This window comes from Ranitomeya imitator, chromosome 2, assembly GCF_032444005.1.
Source record: "Ranitomeya imitator isolate aRanImi1 chromosome 2, aRanImi1.pri, whole genome shotgun sequence".
Lineage (NCBI taxonomy): Eukaryota > Metazoa > Chordata > Amphibia > Anura > Dendrobatidae > Ranitomeya > Ranitomeya imitator.
Genome location: NC_091283.1, coordinates 456,702,921 through 456,717,414, shown reverse-complemented (window position 1 = coordinate 456,717,414; position 14,494 = coordinate 456,702,921). Strand labels below are relative to the sequence as shown.

Genomic DNA, 14,494 nt, shown 5'->3' with positions numbered 1-14,494 from the left:
TGTGTGGCAACATGCGTGTAGCAACTTTTTGTGTGTCGAGTTGCATGTGACAGGTTAGTGTAGCAAGTTGTGTGCAGCAAGTTTTGCGCATGGCGAGTTTTGCACGTGGCGAGTTTTATGTGTGGTGCCTTTTGAGTATGTGCAAGTTTTGTGTGAGGCAACTTTTGCATGTGTTGCAACTTTTGTGCATGTGGCAATTTTTCCGCGTGTGCAAGTTTTGCGTGTGACGAGTTTTCCATGAGGTGAGTTTTGCACTTGTGGCGAGTTTTGCGTGAGCCTAGTTTTTGCATGTGGTGAGATTTACGCGTGGCGAGTTTTGAGCGGCGACTTTTGTGTTTCGACTTTTATGTGGCGAGGTTGGTGTATGTGTGGTGAAATGTGTGCTGAGAGTAATATGTGTTCAAGCAAGTGGTAGTTTGTGGCGCATTTTGTGTGTGTGTTCATATCCCCGTGTGTGTTGAGTATCCCATGTCGGGGCCCCACCTTAGCAACTGTACGGTATATACTCTTTGGCACCATCGCTCTCATTCTTTAAGTCCCCCTTGTTCACATCTGGCAGCTGTCAATTTGCCTCCAACACTTTTCCTTTCACTTTTCCCCATTATGTAGATAGGGGCAAAATTGTTTGGTGAATTGGAAAGCGCGGGGTTAAAATTTCACCTCGCAACATAGCCTATGACGCTCTCGGGATCCAGACGTGTGACTTTGCAAAATTTTGTGGCTGTAGCTGCAACGCCTCCAACACTTTTCCTTTCATTTTTTCCCCATTATGTAGATAGGGACAAAATTGTTTGGTGAATTGGAAAGCGCGGGGTTAAAATTTCACCTCACAACATAGTCTATGACGCTCTCAGGGTCCAGACGAGTGACTGTGCAAAATTTTGTGGCTGTAGCTGCGACGCCTCCAACACTTTTCCTTTCACTTTTTTCCCCATTATGTAGATAGGGACAAAATTGTTTGGTGAATTGGAAAGCGCGGGGTTAAAATTTCACCTCACAACATAGCCTATGACGCTCTCGGGGTCCAGACGTGTGACTGTGCAAAATTTTGTGGCTGTAGCTGCGACGGTGCAGATGCCAATCCCGGACATACATACATACACACACATACACATTCAGCTTTATATATTAGACTAGCTGAAGAGCCCGGCGTTGCCTGGGCATAGTAAATATCTGTGGTTAGTTATAGCACCTCACTTCTCTTATTTTCCCATCATGCCTCTCATTTTCCCAATCACATCTTTCATTTTCCCCTCACATCTCTCATTTTCTCCCTCACACCTCTCATTTTCTCCCTCACTCCTCTCATTCCCCCCTAACACTTGTCATTTTGACCTCACATCTGTCATTTTCCGATCACTCCACTATTTTCCCTCACTCCTCTCATTTTGCACTCACACCTTTTCATTTTCACCTCACACCTCTCATTTTCACCTCAGTATATACATGTTTGTCATCTCCCTTATATATAGTATACACCTGTATGTCATCTCCTGTATATAGTATATACCTGTATGTCATCTCCCCTGTATATAGTATATACCTGCTGTGTGTCATCTCCCCTGTATATAGTATATACCTGTATGTCATCTCCTCCTATATATAGTATATACCTGTATGTCATCTCCCCTGTATATAGTATATGCCTGCTGTGTGTCATCTCCCCTGTATATAGTATATACCTGTATGTCATCTCCTCCTATATATAGTATATACCTGTATGTCATCTCCTCCTGTATATAGTATATACCTGTGTGTCATCTCCCCTGTATATAGTATATATCTGTGTGTCATCTCCTCCTGTATATAGTATATACCTGTATGTCATCTTCTATATATAGCATATACCTGTATGTCATCTCCTCCTGTATATAGTATATACCTGTAGGTAATCTGCTCCTGTATATAGTATATACCTGTGTGTCATCTCCTCCTGTATATAGTATATACCTGTATATCATCTCCTCCTGTATATAGTATGTACCTGTATGTCATCTCCTCCTCTATATAGTATATACCTGTGTGTCATCTCTCCTGTATATAATATATATCTGTGTGTCATCTCCCCTGTATATAGTATTGTGGAGATCAGACTGAACTAAAACAATCCATCTTGTCTTCTTCCTGAGAAATCTCGCTTACAACAAGATACATTTCTGCTGACTTGACATTTCCTTTTATGGAAGTAATCATGTGTGCATTCCTTCTTTCAATAGCAGCCTTTATTCACCTTCCAGATGATGTAACTTTCTACTGATAAAGACTGGTATAGATTGTTTATGTAAGAGATAGTGAAATATGAGCGCTTGTGCGCATGTCTGTAAAAGTATAATTCTTTTCTATATAAAGGGAGGGCAAAGCCCAGAGAGAGAGATGTGCTCCTGGGCTTCCCCTGTATATGATCACACAATACCTTGTTTGCGTGTCATTTACTCAGGATCCCTACCTCTAGTAAGCCAGGGACTGAGAAGGACTTAACATTTCTTTGGCGCACCGAACGGGGACCCGAGATGAGAGTATTTGCTCGAGATTCACCTGCGGATACGGACAACGGAGATCTGGGATAATGGACGGCAAATGAACTGAAAAACCTGGCCAGGTAAGAGACATTATTAGTTCTCTTTTATCTGCCTTGTATTATCCGAAAGATCTCTATGAGCCGTGTCACGCTGGGTTAGTCTAGTAGTGAGTAGATACCTATAAAACTCGGGTTACTATATTGTATAGATTTATGAGTCCTGTCCCTGGCAGTGTGTGAACAGTGTTAAGGTTGTGGTATGTTGTGAAAGAAGAGCAAAAGTGCGTAGAAAAATAAGCCGAAATAGTTGGGGTATAAGCCTTATACACGGAAGTCAGCCTAACTGGGTCATGTGGTTGCGTCCTTTCGGGGAGACCTCCGCCCATGCTTGACTCTCATTTAAGTGCTTAACCTCCTTCATTTCTGGATAAGGTTTGATAGAATGAGCCCAGGACGCGGGTCCATGAGCCTGGGACAAGTATGCTAACTGACACAGAAAGTTTTGTGATCTGTATGGTGTTGCTGGGTCTGTTTGCGTGCATAATAGCACTTATGTACATTCTGCACATTAGAAAGAATGGAGCAGATCAGCCCTTCAATATTTTAGCTCCCTAGGAGAGAAGGCAACGAGACATCACCTAGGATAAGTGATTGTCCAAACGTCACCTGGGGTAGAAATAGCTAATATTGAAAAAAAAAAAAAGAAAAATGGGAAATAAACAGACAAAAACCGTCTTAGGACAAGTGGAAGCAGCAGATATCATACAGGAAAGATGTGGGAAGACAGTCAGAAGTCAGATTAGAAGGGTAAGAGAAAAATTGGGAATTTCAGAAGCACTTATGTTTAGCACTGAATGGGAAAGACTGAGTAAAGAACGAGGTGGAATTATCAAAGACAATGGGTGGGAAGAAATCATACACTGTATGATAGAGGTCTCAAAAACAGCTAAAGAGGAGAATTGGAAGTATGATCCAGACACTTCCAAATGGATTATGGGGAAGGGAAAAAGTTGTGACATAATCCCACCACCTTACCTAGATCCAAAAGCCCAATCATTTGTACCATCTGGAGGAGCAGAAGGAGGAAAACAATTTCCAGCCTTGTATCCCAATCTTGGTGGGGTAGGAGGATGGGTATGTTCACACTGTGGACAACAAAATCCAGATTGGAGAAATGATTGCCTAGTCTGTGGTACACCTAGACATGGCGCTGTACTTGCCCCTGTTAGGGTAGTACCAAGACCCTTTAGGGAACCTGGTGCTGACGGGGTAATGGGAACTAGATATCACCAGACCCGACAGTATTTTCCTTGGTCCCCTGCTGAAGGTATGTCCCTCCTGCATAATGCGCCTGATCCCACTCAATATCCCATCCGATTTGCACAATACATACAACAAATCATGCAGACTCATGCTGGGGTCTGGGCGGACGGGGAAGAATTATGTAGAATGAAAATGTCCCCCGGACTTTTTCAGGAATTATTGACACACCTACAGCCCAATAGACCAGTGGCAGAAGGGGGTGCCTTACAGACAGAAGCATCAGGTACCCAGTTCACAGAGGCATTAATAATTTTCATGAGAGAAAAACAGAGGGAAAGGGGATCTACGGGTGTGATTATGCAGAAATTTGGGCAAAGTATTGAAGAATATAGTCAAGAATTAGAAAATAGCTTTAGGGATGAAGGATTGGATTTGACTGATGCTTCAGTAAGGAGACTTTTTACAAAACAATTAATAGAGGGGCTAGATCCGAAAATCAGAGAAAAATTTAAATCCTCTACTCCAGATTGGAGAACAATTGAACAACCAAATATTGTGAAACAACGATGTTTAGGAATAGTCATGGATATGAGAGAGAATCGTAAGCCTGTTAGAATAGCACAAGCTAATACAGGAGGAAGAGTGAGACACAACTTTCCTTGCCACTACTGTAAAAAGCCAGGTCATTTCCAAAGAGAGTGCAGGAAGAAGTTGGCAGATATAAAGTCAGGCAAATTTGTTCCCAGAAATAACCCTCCCCAAACGGACAACCAGCAGAAATCTACCATCATAGATGGTCCCATACCAGATTCAGATTGACTCGATGTGTTACAAACTTCCCTACCAGCTAGAAGACCTATGATACAGGTGAATGTGGGGGGGAGAGAGATTCCATTTTTGATAGATACAGGTGCAACTTCCTCAATTTTGAATCAAGATTTTCTTCCGAATCCGGAAGATATTTCAGAACAAACAACTTTTGCTGAGGGTTATGATGGGGTAATTCGAACACTGCCATATACTGTGCCCCTAGAGGTCTCATTAGGACCTAAATGTTTTGCATCCAGATTTTTGTATGCCAGAGGTGCCCCAACATGTTTGTTAGGAACTGATGTCCTAAAGAAATTAGAAGCTAACATCAATTTTAGGGAAGATGGCACAGTTATACTGACTATCCCTGATGATGCAGAAACATTAGAACAATATGTTAGAATTCAGGCTTTTGAGGATTATGCTGAAGAAAAAGAGTACACCACAGATCTAGACCTCTCAACGGTCCCAGAAACACTGTGGGCACAGGGTGACACCGATGTGGGACTATTGCATATCTCTCCTGTAAAACTATCTGTGCAACCAGGAACTGTTCTCCCACAGCTCAGACAATACCCTGTGAGTGCCCAGCAGGAACTAGCGATTACAAAACAGATAGAGGGATATAGAGAGAAAGGGGTTTTGGTAGAGATACAATCACCTGCTAACACTCCTCTGTATCCAGTCAAAAAGAGAACTCTTGATAAGAGTTCTATGCCCAAATATCGTATGGTACATGATTTAAGAGAAATAAACAAAGTTCTAGATCCAATCACCCCAGTTGTACCCAATCCTCATACGTTACTATCACAGATACCAGCCAGTTCTCAAGTGTTTACTGTAATAGATCTTTCAAATGCATTTTTCTCGGTTCCTTTACACCAAGATAGTTGGCATTTGTTTGCATTTACATTTAAGGGCAAACAGTTGGCGTGGACACGCCTTCCACAGGGAATGATACACTCCCCTACTCTTTATTCAAATGCCCTACAAACAGTCCTTCAGAGGTTTGAACCCGAACCACAGGTAGTAATTTTGCAGTATGTGGATGACCTACTACTTTGCTGCCCAGATCTAGAAACTGCAGAAAGGTCCACTGTGAGTTTACTATGTTTTTTAGAAAAAGAAGGGTGTAAAGTGAATAGACAAAAGCTACAAGTTTGTCAGACCAAAGTGGTCTTTCTAGGTCATTGCATTTCTCAAGGTAAAAAGCATCTTACACCACAAAGAACTGAAGCAATAAGACAGATGAATGAGCCTAGAAATCATAAACAGCTACGAGCATTTTTAGGAATAGTGTCTCATTGTAGACAATGGATTATACATGCCAGTCAACTAATGCAACCACTGTATGACTGTGTAAAAAGTGAACCTTATTTGTTGACAAAAGAAGGTCAGATTTCGTTCCAACAATTAAAAGATGCCCTTGTTTCAGCTCCAGCGTTAGGGCTACCAGACTACACCAAACCATTTCAGCTTATGGCTGCAGAAGTTGATTCCCATGCTACAGGAGTTCTTACCCAGAAGCATGCAGGGAAACAAAGACCAATTGCATATCTTTCAGCAAGGTTAGATCCCGTAGCTAGAGCAGCGCCAACCTGTGTACGTGTAGTTGTTGCTGTCTCACTATTGTTGGACAAAGCATCAGAAATTGTCCTAGAGCATCCACTCACAGTTCAAACTACACATGATGTTTATGGGATATTAAACCAGGTCCAACCAAAACACATTTCCATGGCCAGACATTTGCGGCTTCAGTGTTCTTTGCTGCTCCCCTCTACTATCACATTTGCTAGGCTTCAGACTCTCAATATAGCTACACTGCTACCTCTCGAGTCTGAAGGGGGGAATAAGGACACTGATACACACACAAATTTTTTCCCTACAGACACACATGATTGTACAGAGCTCATTTTACAAGAAACGGTAGGCTTACCCAATGTATCCGAAACACCACTTCAAAATCCAGATTTAGAGCTGTTTATAGATGGTAGTAGGTTTGCAGATGACACAGGTAACTTCCATACAGGGTATGCAGTTGTGTCAGAATCTGAAACTCTCAAAGCAGAACCACTTCCACCGAAACAGTCTGCACAAGAAGCAGAACTAACAGCATTGATTGAAGCTCTTAAAATAGCTGAGAACCAGACAGCTAATATATACACTGATTCTAGGTATGCACATGGTATTGTGTTTGATTTTGGAGTAATCTGGAGAGCTAGAGGTTACATGACAGCGTCAGGACAACCTGTAAAACATACTTCTCTGATCAAACAGATCTTAGAGGCTGCACAAGAAACAAAAGAAGTAGCAGTAATCAAGGTAGCTGCACATGTGAGACTCGACACTAGGGAATCTAGGGGAAATGATAGGGCTGATAAAGCAGCCAAAGCAGCAGCAGTCAAACCCTTACAACAGGTTCATACTGTAAACCTCACAGAAAATACTGAAGATAGACTGAGACAAGCACAGGAAGATGCAGGAGAAGAGGAGAGGGACAGGTGGAAAAAGGAAGGGGCAGAAGAACAAGCGGGAATTTGGAAGAAAAATGGACTAATATGTCTACCTAGAGCCTGGTATCCGATTGTAGTTGGTGGACTGCACCACCCTACTCATGTGTCTGCAAATGCAATGACACTACTGGCAAAGCAAGTCTGGTTGGCTCCAGGTTTTGGCAACTATGCAAGAGACTATTGTGCTGCATGCGCTATATGCCTGACACATAATCCCGGACAGACAGCAAAGACCCCTATGAAGCACCACGTCCGACCTCTCTACCCGTTTCAGCGATTACAAATAGACTTTATCCAGCTGCCAAAAAGTAATGGGTATGAGTATGTGTTGGTATGTGTGGACATGTTCTCGGGGTGGCCAGAGGCCTATCCAGTTCGGAAGGCTTCAGCTAAAAACACTGCTGTAAAGCTAGTTGCCGAACTGATACCCCGTTACGGTCTCCCTGAAGTGATCGAGTCAGATAGGGGTACTCATTTTACTGGAGAAATATTTCAAAATGTACTGAAAATGTTGGGTGTTGAAAGTCAGTTACACACTCCGTATCATCCTCAAAGTTCTGGTAAGGTAGAACGCATGAATGGAACTTTAAAATTAAAAATACAGAAAGCCATGGCTGAAACAGGAAAGCCTTGGACAGAATGCCTTCCACTGGCCCTTTACTCAATACGCAATACCCCAAGGGGTAAGACTAAACTGTCTCCATATGAAATTTTGTTTGGCAGGACTGCCAATTTAGGATGTTATTTTCCACAGCAACTTGTGTTAAATATTGAGTCATTGACTTCTTATGTGCAAAATCTTCAGAAACAATTAACTAAGGTGCATGCACAAGTTTTTGCTTCCCTTCCAGATCCTGACAACACAGAAGGAAGTCACAAGTTGGAACCAGGTGATCAAGTCTATGTAAAAAGACACACCAGAAAGGCTCTAGAACCAAGGTTTGACGGACCCTTCCAAGTCCTGTTGACAACACCTACATCAGTCAAGCTTGAAGGAAAGGCATCATGGATACATGCAAGCCATTGCAAGAAAAGCAGTATAAACTCATGATATTGATGTTAATAATGATAACCTCAACGGAGGCGTGGGATAGACTGAATTCTCTAGCCCCTTTGAACAATAGATTCGTACAACATCATAGAAAATTAGTGCATGACTTGTTAAACAATACACAAACCCTGACAGATTGTTGGATCTGTACCCATTACTTATTGCAAAACAAAGAAAAGGTTGCGAGAGTTAAACGGAAGAATTAATACTAGATTTGATTCTCTTATTGAATACAAGCATGTACATGTGTAATACCAAATAAAGGCTTTGTCTTTGGCCCTGTGGTAATAAAATAAATAAAAGAAAATGTCAAAGGGGGGAATTGTGGAGATCAGACTGAACTAAAACAATCCATCTTGTCTTCTTCCTGAGAAATCTCGCTTACAACAAGATACATTTCTGCTGACTTGACATTTCCTTTTATGGAAGTAATCATGTGTGCATTCCTTCTTTCAATAGCAGCCTTTATTCACCTTCCAGATGATGTAACTTTCTACTGATAAAGACTGGTATAGATTGTTTATGTAAGAGATAGTGAAATATGAGCGCTTGTGCGCATGTCTGTAAAAGTATAATTCTTTTCTATATAAAGGGAGGGCAAAGCCCAGAGAGAGAGATGTGCTCCTGGGCTTCCCCTGTATATGATCACACAATACCTTGTTTGCGTGTCATTTACTCAGGATCCCTACCTCTAGTAAGCCAGGGACTGAGAAGGACTTAACAGTATATACGTGTGATCTCCTGTATTAGACCTTGTTAACACGTTATTTGCTCAGTATTTTTACCTCAGTATTTGTAAGATAAATTGGCAGCCTGATAAATCCCCAGCCAACAGGAAGCCCTCCCCCTGGCAGTATATATTAGCTCACACATACACATAATAGACAGGTCATGTGACTGACAGCTGCCGTATTTCCTATATGGTACATTTGTTGCTCTTGCAGTTTGTCTGCTTATTAATCAGATTTTTATTTTTGAAGGATAATACCAGACTTGTGTGTGTTTTAGGGCGAGTTTCGTTTGTCAAGTTGTGTGTGTTGAGTTGTGTGTGGCGACATGCATGTAGCGACTTTTGTGAGATAAGTTTTGTGTGGCAACATGTGTGTAGCAACTTTTTGTGTGTCGAGTTGCATGTGACAGGTTAGTGTAGCAAGTTGTGTGCAGCAAGTTTTGCGCATGGCGAGTTTTGCGCGTGGCGAGTTTTATGTGTGGTGCCTTTTGAGTATGTGCAAGTTTTGTGTGAGGCAACTTTTGCATGTGTTGCAAATTTTGTGCATGTGGCAATTTTTCCGCGTGTGGCGAGTTTTCCATGAGGTGAGTTTTGCACTTGTGGAGAGTTTTGTGTGAGCCTAGTTTTTGCATGTGGCGAGTTTTGCGTGTGGCGAGTTTTGAGCGGCGACTTTTGTGTTTCGACTTTTATGTGGCGAGGTTGGTGTATGTGTGGTGAAATGTGTGCTGAGGGTGGTATATGTGTTCAAGCACGTGGTAGTGTGTGGCGCATTTTGTGTGTGTGTTCATATCCCCGTGTGTGGTAAGTATCTCATGTCGGGGCCCCACCTTAGCAACTGTACGGTATATACTCTTTTGCGCCATCGCTCTCATTCTTTAAGTCCCCCTTGTTCACATCTGGCAGCTGTCAATTTGCCTCCAACACTTTTCCTTTCACTTTTCCCCATTATGTAGATAGGGGAAAAATAGTTTGGTGAATTGGAAAGCGCGGAGTTAAAATTTCACCTCACAACGTAGCCTATGACGCTCTCAGGGTCCAGACGTGTGACTGTGCAAAATTTTGTGGCTGTAGCTGCGATGCCTCCAACACTTTTCCTTTCACTTTTTTCCCCATTATGTAGATAGGGGCAAAATTGTTTGGTGAATTGGAACACGCGGGGTTAAAATTTCGCCTCACAATATAGCCTATGACGCTCTCGGGGTCCAGACGTGTGACTGTGCAAAATTTTGTGGCTGTAGCTGCGACGGTGCAGATGCCAATCCCGGACATACCTACATACACACACACACACACACATTCAGCTTTATATAGTAGATTTCTAGGAACACTTAGCTTTAATGTGTGCAGTATCGTTATGCGGTGTATAAAAGACTGATTAGAAGCTGCATGAATTTACTCTCCTTCCTCATGTAGGGGCTCTGAAAGTTCAAAGGTTATTTTCTTTTCACAAGCAAATTAAAGGTTATAATTCAACATTTGCATAAGGCGAATGAGAAAAATCAAAGATAGCCATTGATGGTAAGTTCTTCCATCATGCAGTGACCTTTTCCAAATAATGAGGGCTCGGCTCCGAATCGGATTTTGATCAGTTTAGCATAATTTCAATGAACTGACAGATGATACATTTTTATTTTTGCTCATGCGTTGCTTCTGTTGAGATGATTAATGAGGTATTCACAAGCAGGTTCTGCAACCTGATGCCTCCTACAATGTGCCATAAAACTTCTGGTGCCAAGAAATGTCAATGCATGCAAAAATAGTCAACGTTGAGTTTTTCTAAAGAAATTAAGAATAGTCAATACTCTTTACTTTACAATTTATGAAGTTTTTATAAAGTTATCAAAGCCATGCAGCAGGATGTGAACCTATCTAATGTGTAAGGACTTTTTTTGTGGACCACATTATCTGAGAGGAAATTGTAGCATACATCATATCTTTAGGGAAAACCATCAAAGTTCAGTTCAGTCAAACCTCTTTTTCTAAAAAAAAAAAAAAAAAAAAAGCGCACATGTCTCTGATTTACAAAGGCCCACTGTCTGCGTAAAAACACGGACATGTGCACCGCAGCATGGGCACGTGTGCCATCCTTGAAACAAATGGATGTCACAAGTACTGGAAACAAACAAATGTGTAGGAGGCCTTTAAGAGGTCAATTCCTATGGAAGAGCCTTTTTAGAGTATTTATTGTAGCACAATTATTGATGTCAATCAATGGACATTTTACACATAGGAAAGAAAAATTATTTAACCAAATAAACCAATCTGCCTCTTCAGAAGAGCCTACACAATAAAGCCTGCGTCACACTAGCGAGTTTTACGGACGTATGAGAGGCGCTGAAAATACGGATTGCATACGGTACAATGCTTCTCTATGCCCCAGCTCCTTTCTGTCGTATTTTACGGATCCGTATTATACGGTCTTCTATGGCCGTAGAAAATCACAGCATGCTGCGTTTGTCACCGTATTGCGCCAAAAAATCGACAATGGAAGTCTATGCGGGTGAGAAAAATACGGATTACACACGGACCATGCGTGTGACTTGCGAGAATTACGCCAGACATCTCCAGGTGCCAGGAATTGAGCCAAGCGCTCAATCAGGAAGGTCAAACATGCTAATTAGCTGAAAAAGCCACACAGACATCCCGGAAGTCTGGTGCTCGCCTCCACGGAGTTGCAAGCAGCATGGCAAGCATCATTAACGTGGAAATGCTCCTCATCCTGGTCCAAGAAAGGCCAGAAATCTGGGACCAGCGGGATCAAAATTATTCCAACCAGGCCAGGAAAGAGGCAGCTTGGAGGACCATCTGTTGGATCCTATTCCCAGATTATGCCCAACGGCCACGTGCGGAGCAGACACAGCTTTGTAAGTACACTCATGTTTCCACATTAATTAACCTTGAAAAATGCTTTACCCACATGATTTTTGCCCTCGGTATGGTATTTTTGGCCATTTTTTGCTAAAAACAAAGATGATTAACATGAGAAAGTGTTTACGTACATAGCCAATATGGATGTTGCGTTGGGTACTTTTTTTTTTTTTTTTGCGCCAAACTGGTACAGAGGGGTGTGGATCCTGTCCTTGTGGTTTTTTTTTTGTATTAATTCTTTTTTTTTTTGGTTTGTAAGCAATTGTAACTTGAGGAAAATCATTTAAGAAGGCATTTTATTATCATCGTTCAAATATGATCTATCAATGCCAACTGTTTTAAGCAATGTGCGGAATGAGCTTAAAAACAATATTTGTTACCATGTCATTGCAGTGGATGATGTGTGACGATGGCGCAGCATCAGGGACCAGTACCGGCGGGTGGGGGCGGATAATAAGAGGGTCAATATGGGCGGTAGCCCAGGGCCCAGTGGTGTGAGGGGGCCCTGGGCTACCGCACAGATTGCCCGCTGGCATTTATGGGCCCCCGGACCCAGTGGGCAGAGAGAGGGGGCCCGCATCGGGCCCCTTCCGGCGCTGCGGCGCGCGCCTGCACATCAATAGTTAACAGCCGCCAGCCAATTGGAGGCTGGCAGCTGAAGTCGGCCACGGGCGCAGCGCACACGTCGCCGGTGTCTGATGTCATTGTCAGTCGCCAACGTGTGTGCGCTGCTGGAGGGAGCTCGCCACCTGGAGCGCTGGCCAGGTGAGGAGTCTCCGTTTGTTTGTTTTTTTGTTTTGTTTTTTGATAACCTAACGGTGGACACACTGGGGCAATGCTGGAGGACACACTGGGGCAATGCTGGAGACACACTGGGGCAGATTGCTGGAGGACACACTGGGGCAGATTGCTGGACACACACTGGGGCAGATGATTGCTGGAGACACTGGGGCAATGCTGGAGACACTGGGGCAGATTGCTGGACACACTGACGGCAATGCTGGACATACTGGGGCAGATTGCTGGACACACTGGGGGTAATATGCTGGACACACTGAGGCAGATTGCTGGAGACACTGGGGTAATGCTGGAGACACTGGGGCAATGCTGGAGACACTGGGGCAATGCTGGATACTGCGGCAGATTGCTGGATACTCTGGGGCAATATGCTGGACATACTGGGGCAGATTGTTGAACACACTGTCTGAAGGCAATGCTGGAGACACTGGGGCAATGCTGGAGACACTGGGGCAATGCTGGAGACACTGGGGCAATGCTGGACACTGGGGCAGATTGCTGGATACTCTTGGGCAATATGCTGGACATACTGGGGCAGATTGTTGAACACACTGAAGGCAATGCTGGAGACACTGGGGCAATGCTGGACACTGGGGAAGATTGCTGGACACACTGGGGGCAATGCGCTGGACATAATGGGGCAGATTGTTGAACACTCTGTCTGGGGCAATGCTGGATACACTGGGGCTATGCTGGATACACTGGGGCAATACTGGAGACACTGGGGCAATGCTGGAGACACTGGGGCAATGCTGGACACTGGGGCAGATTGCTGGACACACTGGGGTCAATGCTGGATACTCTGGGGCAATATGTTGGACATACTGGGGCAGATTGTGGAACACACTGTCTGGGGGCAATGCTGGAGACACTGGGGCAATGCTGGAGACACTGGGGCAATGCTGGACACACTGGGGGCAATGCTGGATACTCTGGGGCAATATGCTGGACATACTGGGGCAGATTGTTGAACACACTGTCTGGGGGCAATGCTGGAGACACTAGGGCAATGCTGAAGACTCTGGGGCAATGCTGGAGACACTGGGGTAGATTGCTGGACACACTGTGGGCAATGCTGGACAATTGGACATACTGGGGAAGATTGCTGGAAACACTGGGGGAAATGCTGGACATACTGGGGCAGATTGCTGGACACACTGGGGGAAATGCTGGACATACTGGGGCAGATTGCTGGACACACTGGTGGTAATATGCTGGACACACTGGGGCAGATTGCTGGACACACTGTCTGGGGGCAATGCTGGACACACTGGGGCAATATGCTTGACATACTGGGGAAGATTGCTGGACACACTGTCTGGGGCAATGCTGGACATACTGGGGCAGATAGCTGGACACACTGGGGGTAATATACTGGACACACTGGGGCAGATTGCTGGACATACTGGGGGAAATGCTGGACATACTGGGGCAGATTGCTGAACACACTGGGGGTAATATGCTGGACACACTGGGGCAGATTGCTGGACACACTCTCTGGGGGTAATGCTGGACATACTGGGGCAGATTGCTGGACACGCTGGGGGTGATATGCTGGACACACTGGGGCAGATTGCTGGACACACTGGGGGTGATATGCTGGACACACTGGGGCAGATTGCTGGACACACTGGAGGCAGGACTGGAGGCATGGGCAGAATGTAGACACGGGGCATGATTGGAGACACGGGGCAGAATGAAAGACATGGGGCAGGATGGATACGATGGAGACAGATAGGGCAGGATGGGGAGATCATGTGGGGTAGAATGGATACTCATGAGTGCAGGATGCGAGAACATATGGCTGGAGTCAGGAATGAGATAAACGGGGCCAGGGTGGGGGATATTATTACCATAGGGGCTAATTAAGGGATATTATTACTGCAGTGATGTATTTATTTTTTGAGTATAGTTTTAAATGGGGGGGCGGAGTGACACTATAT

At 44.0% G+C, this 14,494-nt stretch overlaps 1 long non-coding RNA gene across 1 annotated transcript; it reads left to right on the top strand.

Annotated features, from left to right (window-relative positions):
• Positions 1-2,076: 2,076 nt before the first annotated feature.
• Positions 2,077-8,462, top strand: LOC138664456 (uncharacterized). Its single transcript, XR_011318349.1, has 2 exons — positions 2,077-2,599; positions 7,956-8,462. It is a non-coding gene; the product is annotated as an uncharacterized lncRNA (long non-coding RNA).
• Positions 8,463-14,494: the final 6,032 nt, after the last annotated feature.